Source organism: Phaenicophaeus curvirostris, chromosome 3 (assembly GCF_032191515.1).
Source record: "Phaenicophaeus curvirostris isolate KB17595 chromosome 3, BPBGC_Pcur_1.0, whole genome shotgun sequence".
NCBI classification, from domain to species: Eukaryota; Metazoa; Chordata; class Aves; order Cuculiformes; family Cuculidae; genus Phaenicophaeus; species Phaenicophaeus curvirostris.
Genome location: NC_091394.1, coordinates 1,685,557 through 1,701,056, shown reverse-complemented (window position 1 = coordinate 1,701,056; position 15,500 = coordinate 1,685,557). Strand labels below are relative to the sequence as shown.

Genomic DNA, 15,500 nt, shown 5'->3' with positions numbered 1-15,500 from the left:
TCAAATCTAATATCAAGGTGTAGGCAAAGAAATGAAATTATACCTAGCACAGTCAAAAATTTGTACTGTAAGAAATCATTGTCAAATGTTTTTGATATCTTTTTTTTAAATAATTATATAGCCATTACTAAGAAAACAGTATTATCAAAAAACCTTAAGTAGTATAGTATTATAATTTTCACTCTATTCTGAGAAAAAAAACCAAATGAACTAATCTATCTACTTCTCAGAGTTGATCCTGTAGACAAACTCATAAGTTGTGAGTTAATTTCCATTCAGATGCAGAAAGCATATTACTTTTACTGAATTATTTAGGAGGAGAACCCTCATGAAATTATCAGGAGATCATCTTCAAAAGACTGAGAAGTAATTCTGAATAATAAACAAAGATTCTGAGAAATAAATAAACATATTCTGATAAATAAACAAAGATCCAGCTGCTCAGATTGTGTATACAATACTTTTCTATAGAGTATAACATTTTCTGACTTTGTCAAGATGGATATGATGGAAGGACAGTTTTCCTGTGTTACTTCAAGCCCATCCATTTCAAGTTTTAACGTCTGTCATATTAGGTGCTTTTGCATTTATTTGGAAGCAGCTGGTTTGCCCCTGACATTTAAACATAAACACACTAAACAGTTATTCCTTTTTAGCCAGTGTAAGAGCTCGCAGATGCATCAACAAAGAACTACTCCCTTTGCAGAACTTTTTCTGCTCTGCTATTGTCCTCTGACAGGGCCACATTATCTAAAAGTGTTTTCTTATAATATTACACATAGTGAAGAATAACCTTTCCTCATTCACCATCATTTGTGTTCTGACCATGAGATTCTTGGATATCTAAGATCTGCAGGCATGGTCAGAATCTACTTTCCTTATCTGCTAGAAAAAAAAAAAGTTAAAAATACACAATAAAAGTACAGACAAGAGCTTTCAGTTTCCATAAAAGAAGTTGCTAAATTTTCTTAGACTGCATGAGGAAGAAAAAAAAGGGAGAGGTGACTTTTCTTCAGATGTCAAAATTTTCCCTATAAAGAAGACAATTTCAGGAGGAAAAAACTTGTCAACTGAAGGAACTTTATTCCTTAAGCTATTAATTACATAGTGGGAAATCTAAAATAGTCTTATAAGTTTTGGAGTGGACTTCTTTTAAAGATCTTATTATTAACAGGATACATTAAATCTGACTGTACATTGTGTTTGTTGTTTTACCATTTAGGACATCTCAGAAATCTTCTTGGCCTGGAGCTAATACTGATGTAGCACTCAGCTCTAAATTAACTCACTATATACATGCCTTCCACAATCATTAGAGAGGTATTACTTAATCCACAGCTCTTTTTTATTTCCAAAATATCCTTATTTAATTCTGAGAACCCAAGGAATACAGAATGAACATTTGAATTATTGTTCAAAATTTCCTAAATTGATGTAAAATAGAATTTAATCTCTATGAAAAGCATTATAAGCTGATGTATAATTATTCCACAAGATTTTAAGGTGTTTGTTTGTTGTTGTTTTTAATGAGGAAGATATTTTTATTGTATTTTCTGTTGAGTATAACACAAAACAAACTTTTTTGGACAGTTGTATAAAAAGATAAAGCATTCAGTTCATAAATTTCTCAAAATACATAAACACATAAACCAATGCTTTGTGCATGTGGGTTTTTTTAATGTGAAGATATTATGATTCTTGGAACTAGATAGGAATGGTTGGACTCGATGATCCAGTGGGTCTCTTCCAACCTGGTTATTCTATGATTCTATGATTCTAGATTATTGTGGGGGAAAAAAAGGCTGGAGGCAAAAAAACAGACTGCAGAAACCCACTTCTTTGACTAACTTTTGTGACTACTCCAAATTGATCACTTCTTTCCCTGATCATTCTGTAAACAGAAGGCAAATCCCTTTCACTTGCAAAATACTCTCACTCAACATGGATTACCTCCCCGCTACCTTGGTGACTTGCCAGGGAGTACTTTACTTTTCCACCCTGAAATAGAAAATCAGCTTGTATTTTGCTTGCTGGAGCCTTCTGCATTTTAATTCTGAACTCTGAATGAACATCAGAGCCCTTATGATGTTTGCACAAAAGCGCCTGTGTTCACAGTTGTACTTGGAGCCCCCGAAATAGCCGCAGTGAGCAGGGCCATATTCTGAGTTTTCAAAACTAAAAGCTGAAGTGACTTATACTGCAGGAAGCTGTGACTCCTAAATCTTTCTGAGGATCTGTGAAGTAAAAGACAACTGCTTATTTCTCTGCATCAGACATTTAATTCAACTTTTACTATACTCGTTTCTTTAAACCTACAAGGCCTTGAGGTTACACAGGTAAGATCTCCATCTTTTTTTTCTTTATTATTTCTGAAAAGGGATTTTAAATCATTTAGCTGAGTATCCCTAGTGCAAAAAAAAATAAAAAAGACCCACAAAAAAAAATATTAAAAAATAAAATATTTCCGGAGGAAAACTACACCTGTTTTATGTTCAACTTGTACATTAAAATTTCCATGCTGATTATCGATCGGTTTTTGCAAGACCCCCAGCTCTGACAGATCACTTCTGTTTCCTTCTCCTGCACTCGAGCAAGTGATTCTCATTTAAATGTGCTTACAAGTTCTGAGAGTGACATCAAAAGAGTGAGAAGTGTCTTATATTACAGGAACACTTAGAAATACTCCTTGGCTTATTGCTCTACTTTCTACTGGAGCAATAGCATTGTTAATGTTATTATTTTTATTATTTAGTCTTAGTTTTACATCCACATTTCTATTCCCATTTCTCTTTATAATCCCATATCTATCAAGTGCAAAATCTTTCAGACCACAAAAATATTGGATGCCTCTACTTCTGCTGGAACTTAAGTGTAAAATGATAATTCCTTAATAAGTAAAATGTTCAAGGAACAATACAGTATATATACTATCAAAATATTAGTGTCACTTGTTTATTTCATAAGCCTTCTATCACGAGTTATAGCTGCAATTTATTTTTCATGTTCAAAGTCTCTGATTAGACAGTAGTCAAGAAACAGCTTGTAGAATATAGACCAGAAATAATTAATAGTTGTTGATTGGTTACTAAAATGCTGAAAGTCTGTCAGCTCATTCATTTCTACAAATTATTTTGGCATGAAACTGGAATGAATTACATGGCTTCTGGATTATATAATCATTTTTTCATAGATTTTAATTTAGAATCAGTTGTGGTTGCAAAGGCAGTCCAGATAAACTACTTTTAATTTACACCAGGATAAATTTGCACTAAGATGCAAAAAAATGATCTGTGGACTCAATTTTAGGAGTTATAATGATACGTTTCAGTGTTTAGCATTTTTCTGTTAGAAGTGTTGAACCAAGCACTTACTTGAAATGAATGTTGAGTTATGTCTAGTGTTTAGACCACCTGCAATCTGACTGACTAAAAAATGCATTGGTCTAAGAGCTAGCAGAAAATGGAAATCCATTCTTGAAATTCATTTTTAGGTAAAGGAAGGAGGAAGAAAGAAGGACTTACCTGCAGAATACTCTAAGTAGCTTGAAACTGAAAAACAGAATTACAAATCTGCTATGGAAACTTATGCATTTTTAGAACCAAAGTGTAACTACTTTAACATTGTGTTAGGTGATAGAAATTATAATGCATATTTTGCAATCAGGACTACTAAAATGTAGAATATTTTACAAATTAACTCAGTAAGTAAGTAAGTCCATGAGCCATGACAATGGGTCACACTCATAATACCCTTCCCAGGTGCCACGACTTCTGGCAGTGCCTGCAGAAAACTTGAGGGGAAGAATGAAGGAAGAAGAGGATGTGTAGCAATACAGTGCAAACTATAAAACCCTCATCTTTGTTAAAGAATACTAGTTAAAATTACTGACTTGTTCATCTTCAAACAGCTGATCTCTCGCTCTGTCTTTCTCTGTGTGAGGCAGACAGACATCAGAGAAGATTAAGGACATTATTGTTGCTCTTTTTGTGTATCACTGTGATATATATTGGCTGGGCCAAAATTTACGCTTAAAAGAAATTCCCAGTGGTAGATGAGCTAGAATTATTTATGTTACTTTATATCCCATGAGGCACCCCTGGAAAATAAAATAATGTTTCCAGACAAATTAAGATGATAGCCAGAATCAAAGTACGAAAATGTGGTAAGTGCTGCGTTTTTCCCCTAACATCGAATTTAACATATAAATTGAATTGGTTTCAAATGCCAAATCATTAGATAGCTGCCTTTTCATAAAAGACTGACCCATGAAATGTATAAATAGCATTTGGAAATGTCACATAGAGATAAACTGTGCTGATTGCTCAGCTTTTCATATCACACTTTCAGGAGTGTGCAAATGCTATAAAATTAGACCTATTTTCCAGTGTCTTACATGTAATTTGACTCCGTTCTTTATCTGAGCTATTTTTTTAAGCAATCATCTTATGAAAAGATTTTTTTTTTCCCCACTTAAAATTTATGGGAAGAAAAAGCCTAGACTCAAAAACAGTCACAGTTCAAGACCAGCTTGACAGTATGGAGACTAAATGGTCTCAGTTACTTTAATATTTTAATCACAGCTACACAAAATGCTTACAAATTACACAACTCCCCTGACCTATGCACGAGCAGATGGTGCCGTCCAGGAGCAAGATGAGACAGGTCAGCACAGCAGTCCCCACCATATGGTCTGTGGAGATCCCTGAGGTGTCTCTGGTTCCCTCTTTGAGTCTCGTCACACGTACCCAAATAGTTTCTCCCCCCACAGACCCCTGAGTTCCTTCAGACACGTAGCTCTAGGCCTCTTGCTGAGCAATTCCAACCCCACCAATTACTAGTTCCATGGGCAACTAACTGCCTGGTCTTAGCAACCCAGCATTAACAAAACAAAACAGAAAGTTCTTATTACACCAAACCTAAGTATTAAGTTACACAAAAAAAAACTTTTTCTCATTAGATAATATTATTTCCTGCAAATGAAAATATTTTCTCAGGAGAAAAGAAAGTTTAAAGCAAGAACTTATCCCAAATACAGTGTCTAAAAGCATACGTTTGTTGCATGTATGACGCATTCAAAGAAACCCTGAAATAAAAATTTACAATCACATTTTCCAGATATATTATTCAAACTGGAAATGTAAATAACTCAAAGATATGAATAATGGGTAAGTTCTCATAAATCATGTTTTTCTGTCCATTGGTTTATTTCTTGCATGATTTGCCTTTTTTTTACTCTTTTTCTTTTCTTTTTTTTTTTTTCTGATAGTCTCTTCAGAATAATCATTGATTTTCAAGTGGAGAAATACTGCTTAAGTCTCATCTGCTATAGCCTGATTCAGTTCATTTTGTTTCTAATGAAAACAAGGCAGCACAGCAAAAAGTGTGATATCATAAAAATGATAGATGTATTCCTGAGTATTACTAATCATAAATGTCAGAAAAAGTAAAAAAATAACTATTCCAGTAGGATATCTGAAGATAAACTCTGCTGGAACAATTTCAGTGGCCTTTTACAGACAGCAACACTACATTTCTATGGATTTTTAATTGCTCTGCATGGGCTTCCTTATTTTTGTGTTGCATTTTTTCACATCCAAAAGAAACATTTAATTTCTTTCTACACTATGACTAGTATTTATGATTTAACACTGACAGTATGATACAGTGGTAGTACAATATTATGATAGTAGTCCTATTGTTCATAAATCATAGTAATCATATAAAGGAAAAGAATTCTGGCAATCAGCTGTTCTAAGTAAGGATTCAAAATGTTTGAGAAAAAGTTTCCTGAAGATTTTTTTTAAAATATATTTACTGGAAAATAGGAAGAAATGTCAACTCCTTTAGACAACATTATTTAGATACCTGTTTCCAAAAGTTATGAGTCAGAGTAATTCGTACCAAGAAGATAAGCAGTGTTTTATAAAAATGTCAAACATTATTTTAAGCTAATAATGTATGAAACATCTTTCTTCTGGTCTTATTTCCTTAACTAGAACCATCTATCTCTACCTAAAATGGAAAATACATCCAATAGAGGAACTGTGAGCTGTATTCCTAAATGTAAAATGGCACTAACATATTGAACAAGATGTACTTTGACCTTCACTAATACTAATAAACACTCAAACGTGAAAGAACTTGCTCAAAAATGGAATATTTCTGTGGAGATGAAAATAAGATTAAGAATGCAGCTCAAATGACCTGTTTTATGTGTCTTTTAAGTAATATATTTGCTTAGGTTTTCAAGATCCTTTCTAGGCCAAACCTTGCTTGATTTCCTATGTTATTTACCTTTTCTACAATGCAGTAAAGTACAATTGACTTTCTCTTTCCATTGACTATCTAGGGAGTCTGCATAAGCACATTACGTTAGGTCTTTAACTTTCAGGTGCTTAAATTAATAAATGCAGTCTTTAGAAAACATGGGAGACTCAAGCTTTGAATTATTAAAACCAAAAATTCTATCTATGCCATAAAGAATAATCATTAACATGCGTGGAAGAAAATAGATAAACTCATAGGTTATTAACAGGCTTATAATACCTATGAACCCATGATAAACACTGTGATATTTCAACTTATAGTCCCAGTTTTTCGATTAAAAGATACTCTGTTTCGTAGTATGTTCTGTTCTTCTGGTAATAAAATTAAATAAAATTAAATAAATAAAATAAATAAAATTGAATAAAATTTTCTACTTCATTTAGCAATTGTACATAGCAGGCAATAATTCCTGGTATAGAATTAATTCACATAAATAACGCTAATAAAGCTAATTTAAAAAAAATAGAAAAACTATAATAAAGCTATAACAAAATAACAAACCCCAAAAAAATAATAAAATAAAAAAATAAAGCTATAACAAAAAAAAAGGAAAATTTTGGGCATATTACGTTTGGCCAGGGCTCCAGTATTTCTTATCAAAATGACAGTGGTTACCTGTGGAGAAGCACTGGATGGTTTTTACACAGCAGAAACTGTGAATAAGTTTGATTTAACTGAGGCAGAGAGGCTGCAAATTGATTTCTTGATTCATTTAGGACACAGTCAGAGGTAGCATATAGAAAACCCTAGAGAGGAGAGGGCAGCATTATTGTTTCCTTCCTTAATAGGTGTAAAAGGTTGGAACTTTGTCAAGTGTTGACAGGATCATCTGTGTAAAAGACAATGAAAGGTATTTGCCCATCAGACATATCGATTGCTTGATGCACAGGAGAACCATAGGTGACAGGGGAAGGAGATAAACGGGGGATGCTGAGCCAGCCCAGCCCTGCTGCCAACCCCACCACCACAATTAGCTGTACAGGCTGCAACTGAACCGCTGACAAATCACAGGCTTATTAGTCACAGCCTGTTTGATCTTGCCCTATAGTGCTTCATGAATTTAACAGCTAAAAATCAGTTCAAAATTAGCTCACAATCAGTTAAAAGTCAGTTCAAAAAAATATCAAATTAAAGTTAAATATTCTCACAACCCTCTCTCAAGAGTGAAAATTCATTTAAGGAAAAGAAACAACCCTTTCCAAGTTTTGAAAAAAACAAAATGTATGGTTTTTACATGCAAACCCCACCATTTTTACTTTTAAATACCAACAACTTTATAAACAGTTGTCAGAAGACGCCTTGGAAATATTTTGTTTTAAAAGAAAAGTTTTATTGAAGTATCTTGCACTAAAGTCACAATGACTTAAAGATTATTAGAGGGCATACTTCAACAGTATTTCCTGTAGATCTTCAAGGCTTCTCCATTAGACACCAAGCTATAGATAAGCTTGGTAAGTTTGCATAAAGGTCAGTGTATTTATCCATATTTACCATTTAATTAAAAAATAAAATACATATAGATAAGAAAGCATACAATTTGCTAGCATGTTCATTACATCACATACAAGTTCCTTAAATTGTAAACGTAAGTTGGGGTTGATTTCTGATCGTTTACAAGGCTACAACTTGGCTGTACAGTAATAGACCACTAATGATACTAGTGGTGTGTTAAAACCCCAGCCTTTTTAGCACTGGAAATTATTTTACAGTTTGAAATTCTGAAATACTGCTAAAAATGCAGTAACTCTGTCTATATATTCAGTTTATGTTTTGTTTTCATATATTTCAATTTACTCCATTAAATTAAACCTAGGCAAAGACTATTTTCTGGTTTTATCCTGAAATTTTATTTTTCTTTCATTTTTTTCATACCTATGCCTCCTACAAGGAAAAAAACCTCTTTATTTTGGGGATATTGACTAAGCATTCTAAAGAGGAACAAGCTTTTTGGATTAAGATGTAGGGTAGCTGGAAGTAGTTCTTAGATATTGAATCAACATGATAAACAAACTGAATGCTATACAAGAAAAATCCATGTGGCCTGAAGAAGTTGAGGTGCTAAGGGGCATGGTTTAGTGATTGATGGGAATGGTTGGACTCGATGATCCGGTGGGTCTCTTCCAACCTGGTTATTCTATGATTCTATGATTCTATGATTCTAAGTTAAGCTTAACTTTGTAAAGATACAGTGCCTTCTTTACTACGAAGCTGAAGCCATAAACATTCCGTAAGCATCTCAGTCACTTTCCTACCTTACCAGGAATTTTATCCTAACAAACCTTCTCCTATATTGTACAAGTAATAAATAACATATCTGGTTTTGCTTTTAATTTTTTCAATTCATAGCATACAATCTCTCTGTTCAAACAACAAGCAAGAAGTGTTGACCAGGGGTGGCAAAGTGGCTAGTGTTATTAGAGAAATAAAAGACAGCCTAAAGTCACAGAGCTAGGGGAAAAACTTATGTTAAGCTATAAAATATGAACAATGAACTATCCTTCAGGAGGAATGTAGAATAGCAAGGTAGTCCTCTGAGAAGGCAAAAAGGGCTCTTCTTACAATTCATTTACCATTTAGCACAAAAAGAACTGAATTTTTAATACAGAACAATGTTCTACTGAGAGCCAGTGGAGGAAGTGATCTTCAAATTGAAGTGCTTTCATTGCAGATGAATAATGTGGCTGTATATTGAATCAGTTATTTCTACAAATGTGGTATTGTAAATCCAAATAGATTGAATTGCGAGAATAATGATAATAGGTCATATTTTGCTTTAAGATTACCTTTTCACAAAGCCTACATGGTTTTTATTTGATTCTAGCCACAAATTTTTTCAATATCCAGTGTGATTTTAATACTTTAAAAAAAAAATAAATCAAGTGGCATGATTCATCCCGGGATAAGTATGCCTCCTTTTCCTGTTTATATGAATCAACTGGAATTCTATGAAGTAGCTTTTTATTTTTAGCTTCTGATTCTCTCAAACAGAGAAAGATATTCCATTGAGACATTTCAGAGAATTTGATCAGTGTGGAATTTTTCAACTTTGAAACAGCTCAGAACTGAACAATTTCCACAGGGTAAAATATTTTCTTTTTAAGCAAATAGCAATTTTAAACAGTAGCGCTGTTCTATTTATTTATTATTTAACTACAATATTTAAATATTTTTGTACACAGTCTGTAAAACTCATCTGATATCAATTGGAGAAAATGACAAAACATCCCAAAAGGCGATTTCAGAAAATATAAAATCCCTTATCCACTCCCTGTTCTAGCTGGCATGTTACCTCTTTTCTTTTGGAGTTTGTGTGTGAATGTGTCATATATCTGATTCTTTTAATTTTACCTCATCCTTCTTGACACTATTTCAGCAATGAGTAGAGTTAACACATTAGATTTCTTAGTTACTCTACAGGGTAGAGCTTATTTTCCTGTTCTACTGAGAAAGTTTGAAACTCTTCTATTAATTTGTTAGGAAAATTTTATTTTCTCTCTATTGGAGAATTTTTGTTTTGTTTTCATGTTGCTATGTTAATGGTCTCAGCGTAGATAGCAGCCTGACCCTGTCCCAGAAAGGAGGACTTCTGTGCAGTGCTTAAGACACCACATTACTATCCTGTCTCTGTTTCCTCTCCTTTGTTACCACACAACTGAGAGTGTGAAGTAGTGTAATAACATAATCAGCATTAGCAACGTACATTTTGAGTCATATTTCAGTGAAGGGCAAGGAGGTCACAAAATAATTTGAAGAAAAATGAGAGGGAAAATGTAAGGGATGTGCTTTCCTGTTGACAGTTGTTGGTAATAACAACTTGGTAAGCAAGAACTCAGGACTGAAATATTTGTAGTGCTTTGTTGATGTTTTTACAGCAAAACTGTGCGACAAGGGAACAACTCCAGTTTATCTCTACACAAATTTTCAACCAGTTGTCTAAATACTTAGTTTTTTTAAACAAAACACTAGTGAAATCCTGATGCATCACTGAATGAATTTTGTAAATGAAAACAACTCTGTATTTTCCAAATACCCTATGCGGGAAAATACCCTTCCATTCATTGCATTAACAGAGGACGTCCTTTGTGAAAACAGTTACATATATTTCTGGGATTTAGGCACTGATCTGTAAAGTGCCCGTTTAATTCTGTTTGTCCAGAGGATAGACATTTTATTTAAAATTAACACTTACTGTTGAAGGTTAAATAGCCCATAGTGTGCAAAATAAAAATTTCATATACTCAATAGGGTTTGAGGGAGGAAAAAAGTAACTAAAAAAACCTTCATAAAAAAACTAGATTTATATAAGAAGTCCTGATTAATATGACATCTTCTAATAAAAAAAATAATTCTGTAAGAGACCTTCAAAAACTCAAAATGCAGTGAATGTTAGTGGAGGCTGGAAAAGGGAGATGAGTGGAAACCTGTCATTAAGGAATCTCCCTGTGTTATCTCACAGCTCATGAGAGCTCCTTGGACAAAGTAAAACTTGCCTATAATCACAAAAAAAACACCCCAACCCTTTTATTATTGTATGGGACAACAAAAGAAACTTACTGTAGTGGCATATCTAACTGTTCCCTGTTTTCTTTCACTTTGGTTAACTGTCTTCTTTTTATTTCTCTGAATAGCTCTCAACATCCCATTGCCTCTTATGCCATTTATCTAGTGTTTACAAGCCTTGGACAAGAATCTGTAAAGGACTCAAACCACCCAGAATGATGGGAGACAACTGGCATGACACAAAGTTTAAACCTAATGATATAGTCTGATAGTATGATAAGCAGTGGAATTCCAACCAAGAAGAAATATACGTGTCAGACTGCTCTTTGAATGAAGTGTACAGGGGAAACATTCAGGTTCAATATCCTGCTGAAAGCTGGCACTAGAATTAAAATGTAAGAAAATAATGAAAAAAAGGAACATAAAATACAATAAAGCTATAGTGGCAATTCCTATCTGGGCTGTCCTTTGCACACTTGAAGAATTAAAATGACTAAGTGATGCATTCAGGAATCTCATGAAGAAGAGATTCATTAATCTAGGGAATTAAATTATATAGAATTTGTCCTTTACATGTTGAAGTTAGAGGTAGATTCAATGATTAAAATGTCCCTATGTGTTTACTAGTGCAAAGTTCGCAAAGTTTATATTTATAATAGTTACCAATGTTATTTAGGAAAGTTGCAGTGCAGCAGGCCTGGTTTAAAATTTAATCTGCCCAATTGCTTAATGTTGCATAAAGCAAAAGGTGTGAGGGAGAAGGATAAAATTAAGGAGACAGAAGAAGAAGACTGTAATTGTTCTCAGAGCCACTGGGTGTTTTCCAATAAATTCAAAATAATTTCAGTAATTTAAACTAATTCAGTGTGTGATCAAGAAGCAGAGAAGCAGGGAAATGAACTAAGAAAATATGTAATTATTTTCTGTTGCTTTATTTGGGTGTCACGTCTTGACCCCACTCAGCATATTGACTATGCTGCACTCTTATTTATAATTCAGGAGAATACAGTACCCACAAATAAATCATGCTGCCCATGACAAAATTCTGAGATTCATAACACATTTTTCATGAGATTTCTCCTTCAGTCTTGCTCTTCCACACCATTCTTGTTCCCTGAAATATGTCACTGCAAATTACATCTGTGTGCTGGGAACAATATCAATAACAATAGACTCCAGACCCAGAGTGTTCTGTGCTCTGTTACTGATAAATTTACATGGCTTTTACGGAGTTTTACAGGTCAGTTTGGGGAATTCTATTGAAATTAACACTTAGTAAATTAATACATAACCTATAGCCTCTCTTAACATGGGAATCACTACAGTTACCATAGCCCAGTTTCTTGTTCCTTTTCATTCCCCTTGACTTCTTGATTGGCTTACTATCCAACAACTATTTTTGAGACAGCACGGGGAAATCAAAGCCCATATTTCACTAAATAAGGAGCTGGCACCTATTTATGAAATATATATATAGTCCATTAATAGTGGACTTTATGGACCTAAATAATTTAAGACTATTACTGTGCGCAGGATATTAGTTCTAACTTATATAAACTAGTGAATTAAATCTTTGTCCATTCAGTTACTATGGCAACTTTATGGACTTCCCAGTTTCAGCTGGCTTGCAATAAATTAAATTAATGACAGACGCCTGAAAAAAGGGGAATTGTGTGGAAAAAATAGCTTTAAAGGAGTGAGATAGAAAATTATTTCAGTAATTTCATTTATAAGGACTTATTTTAGGGGCAAATTTAAGGAATCTGATTCAGTGAATCACTGCGTCTTTGAGAGCTCATGCATATTCATAAGTTTATGTGCATTGAAGTTATGCATTTGGCTGTGTAGGAACCACAGAACGCTCTCAAGCCTACAAAGGAAAGGAAATGCCTGTAAAGCAGGGATGCTGATGGTGAAGTCCAAGGCCAAGAATTGACTTGAAAATATCCACTCATTTCAATGGACTTAGAACTGTAATTTCTTCAGATGACACTAAACTGGGAGGACGTGTTGATCTGCTGAGGCGTAGAGAGACTCTGCAGAGGGATCTGATCAAGCTGGATTGATGGGCTGAGCCCAATGGGATGAGGTTTAGCAAGACCAGGTGTCCCTGTACTTGGGACACAAAACCCCCGTGTAGCACTACAGGCTTGGGGAAGAGTGGCTGGAAAGCTGCCTGGCAGAGAAGAACCTGGAGATGTTCATTGACAGCCAACTGCACATGAGACAACAGTGTGCTCAGGTGGTCAAGAAAGCTAATAGCATCTTTGCTTGTAGGAGAAATGGTGTGGCCAGTAGGACCAGAGAAGTGATTCTCTCCAGGTATTCAGCACCGGTGAGGCTGCACCTGAATCCTGTATTGAGTTTTGGACCCCTCATTATAAGAAAGTCCTGGAGCATGTCTAGAGAGAAGCAACGTATTTACAACAGCGTGCACAGTCCAGGACACAATTCATCTTGTTAAATATTCCCCATGGGCAGAAAGACCCCTTGCCCAGCATACTTGATGCGCCTTTCTAGTGAAGATCAGAGTCCACAGCTGGCTTCGTTCTTTCCTAATCATTGCAGGAAAATCAAGTCTTGCATTTTAAATGCTGAGCTTGTCTAGTCTCTCAGTCCTTGTCATTTTAACACTCATCATGATTCCTACCCTATTAAAGTCATCCTAGCCAGGCTTTACTCATAGTGTGAACCCCTCCTATTTCTGCCTCTTGTCCCCTGTTGCTTCTTAGTTCAAGAAACTTCTTTGAGTGAAAAAAAAGTAGATAATAAAGTATAAAAATATTAAGCTTGATTGTGCATTTTAACACTTTAGTAATTATATAAAATACTGAGGATACCTGCTTAGCTGGGGATAAAAAGGCTAAAGCTGCAAAGCTTGTAAGTGTTCTTAGAATAAGCAAAACTACCCTCTGAATGACTCACAGGCACTCTGGCTCCACAATATAATGCAGCACAATTTCTATTTTACAATATGTTTCTATGAAGTAAAACATCAGAAGAAATCTGTACAGAGAGGTCTGAATGAGAGATAACATTGAACAGAGAAGCAATAGATGCTCACACAGGTAACAAAGGATAATGATGCACAAGGATTAAACAGAGGTAAAAAACTTGGATAAAGATGCAATAAACTGTTATTACAGATGAGTTACTGTGGTGAGAACAGAATTTATGACTGAGTAGGCAATTCATCAACCTTACATGCAAACTGGAAAACAGTATTTAAATTAAGAATAGGAAAAAAGGTGGTGAGGGACTCTCAGTGCTTCAAGTTCTCAGTGAGAAAGGAGAATTCCATGTAGGCTAGGAACAGGAAGAATCACGTTGTAGTAAGGTAAAAACTGGTTGGAAAAAACCAAACAAAACAAAGAAAGGAACAAACAAAAAAAACCAGAAAATATGGAAAGATAACAAAATATTTCACCAGCTTCAAAGAGAATTAGATGTCTGGCTTTATTCCACCAAGAGTATTAGTACAGAAGAAAAGAATTTTTATCAATTAACAACAACAATTACTTGAAATAACATCAGCTGAATTTTGGGGGCTGATTTGAAGTCTTAAGCAATACTGAATTTTCAATCCAATTCTCCACTGCTCTCACTGTTTGGGGTTTTTTTAGTTCTCTGTTTTAAAATAATGTAAGACACTTGAAGAATGGCCAAAATTTATAGGATGTGAGACAAAAGTATGTTAAAAAGGCAACATTTTAATAGAAATATTTGTGGATGTTCAAGGCAGCATATAATAGCTAGAAATTTTCCCACTGTGATAGTGCATAGAGTGCCTGTATTTATGTATACAAGAGACAATGATCATGAATATAAATTGTATCTTTATATTATATTATGTAGTAGACCAAATTGTCTAGTTTATAATGACATCTTAATAATGTTAAAACTGTTCCTTCCTTTATTTACCTTAGTGTGCTTTATTATGAACAGAGCACAAAGTGAGTTGATGAAAATACATATTTTTTTAATGTGAAATTATGGTTTCTTTATCTACTTGTAAAAGACTATTTTTACAATTATTTATTTACTTTACATCTGATCCCTGACTAATTTCTTCAAATATAAGCTTTTGAATCTGATTTTGGTTCAGTTTCCTGTTGACATAGACTGGATGATTTAATTTAAGGGTATTTCTGATTTACCTAATATTCTGTGGAAAATTGACTCTAAAACCAAACCCAGTAGTTTAACAATAAGCCAAATTATAGCAAAAAGCACCTGCTCAACTGAAATGAATAAGCTTCTTTTCATCCTTGAAATTCCTCCATATTTGGAGGAATTAAATCTCCTAAAAAACCATGGGAAAGGTAAGTTCATTCTGCTATTAGATTTAATGTATGCAAAGAATAATTATATATGAAAGCAAAAAATGGAACCTGAATCCTAATGAGAGTTTTGGAGCATTTCATGAAGTGCCTTCCTGAAAATCATTTGGCAAACAGATTCAAGTATGATTCACAGAATGTGGTCCTTTACATCATTATCCTGACGAGTGGTTCTTCAGTAGAGTGGTGTCTTGCAGAGCCAAAAATATTCCAGCAGGTTTTTCCCAGTGAATCAAACATCTTGTAATTGGACTTGCTACTTCTATGTAATAACAAACAGATGCCAGAAGGGAAGAATTTCTGGTTTTACTGCACACATGTCTTTTTAATCAG

General features: G+C 34.2%; 1 protein-coding gene across 1 annotated transcript in view; it reads left to right on the top strand.

The window, feature by feature from the left end:
- The first annotated feature begins 2,127 nt into the window (after positions 1–2,127).
- LOC138718733 (cadherin-19-like) overlaps positions 2,128–15,500 on the top strand; it is a 58,123-nt gene continuing 44,750 nt past the window's right edge. Inside the window, exon 1 of the mRNA XM_069853258.1 lies at positions 2,128–2,336. The gene's annotated coding sequence lies outside the window, so the exon portion shown is untranslated. The remainder of the gene's footprint in view (positions 2,337–15,500) is intronic.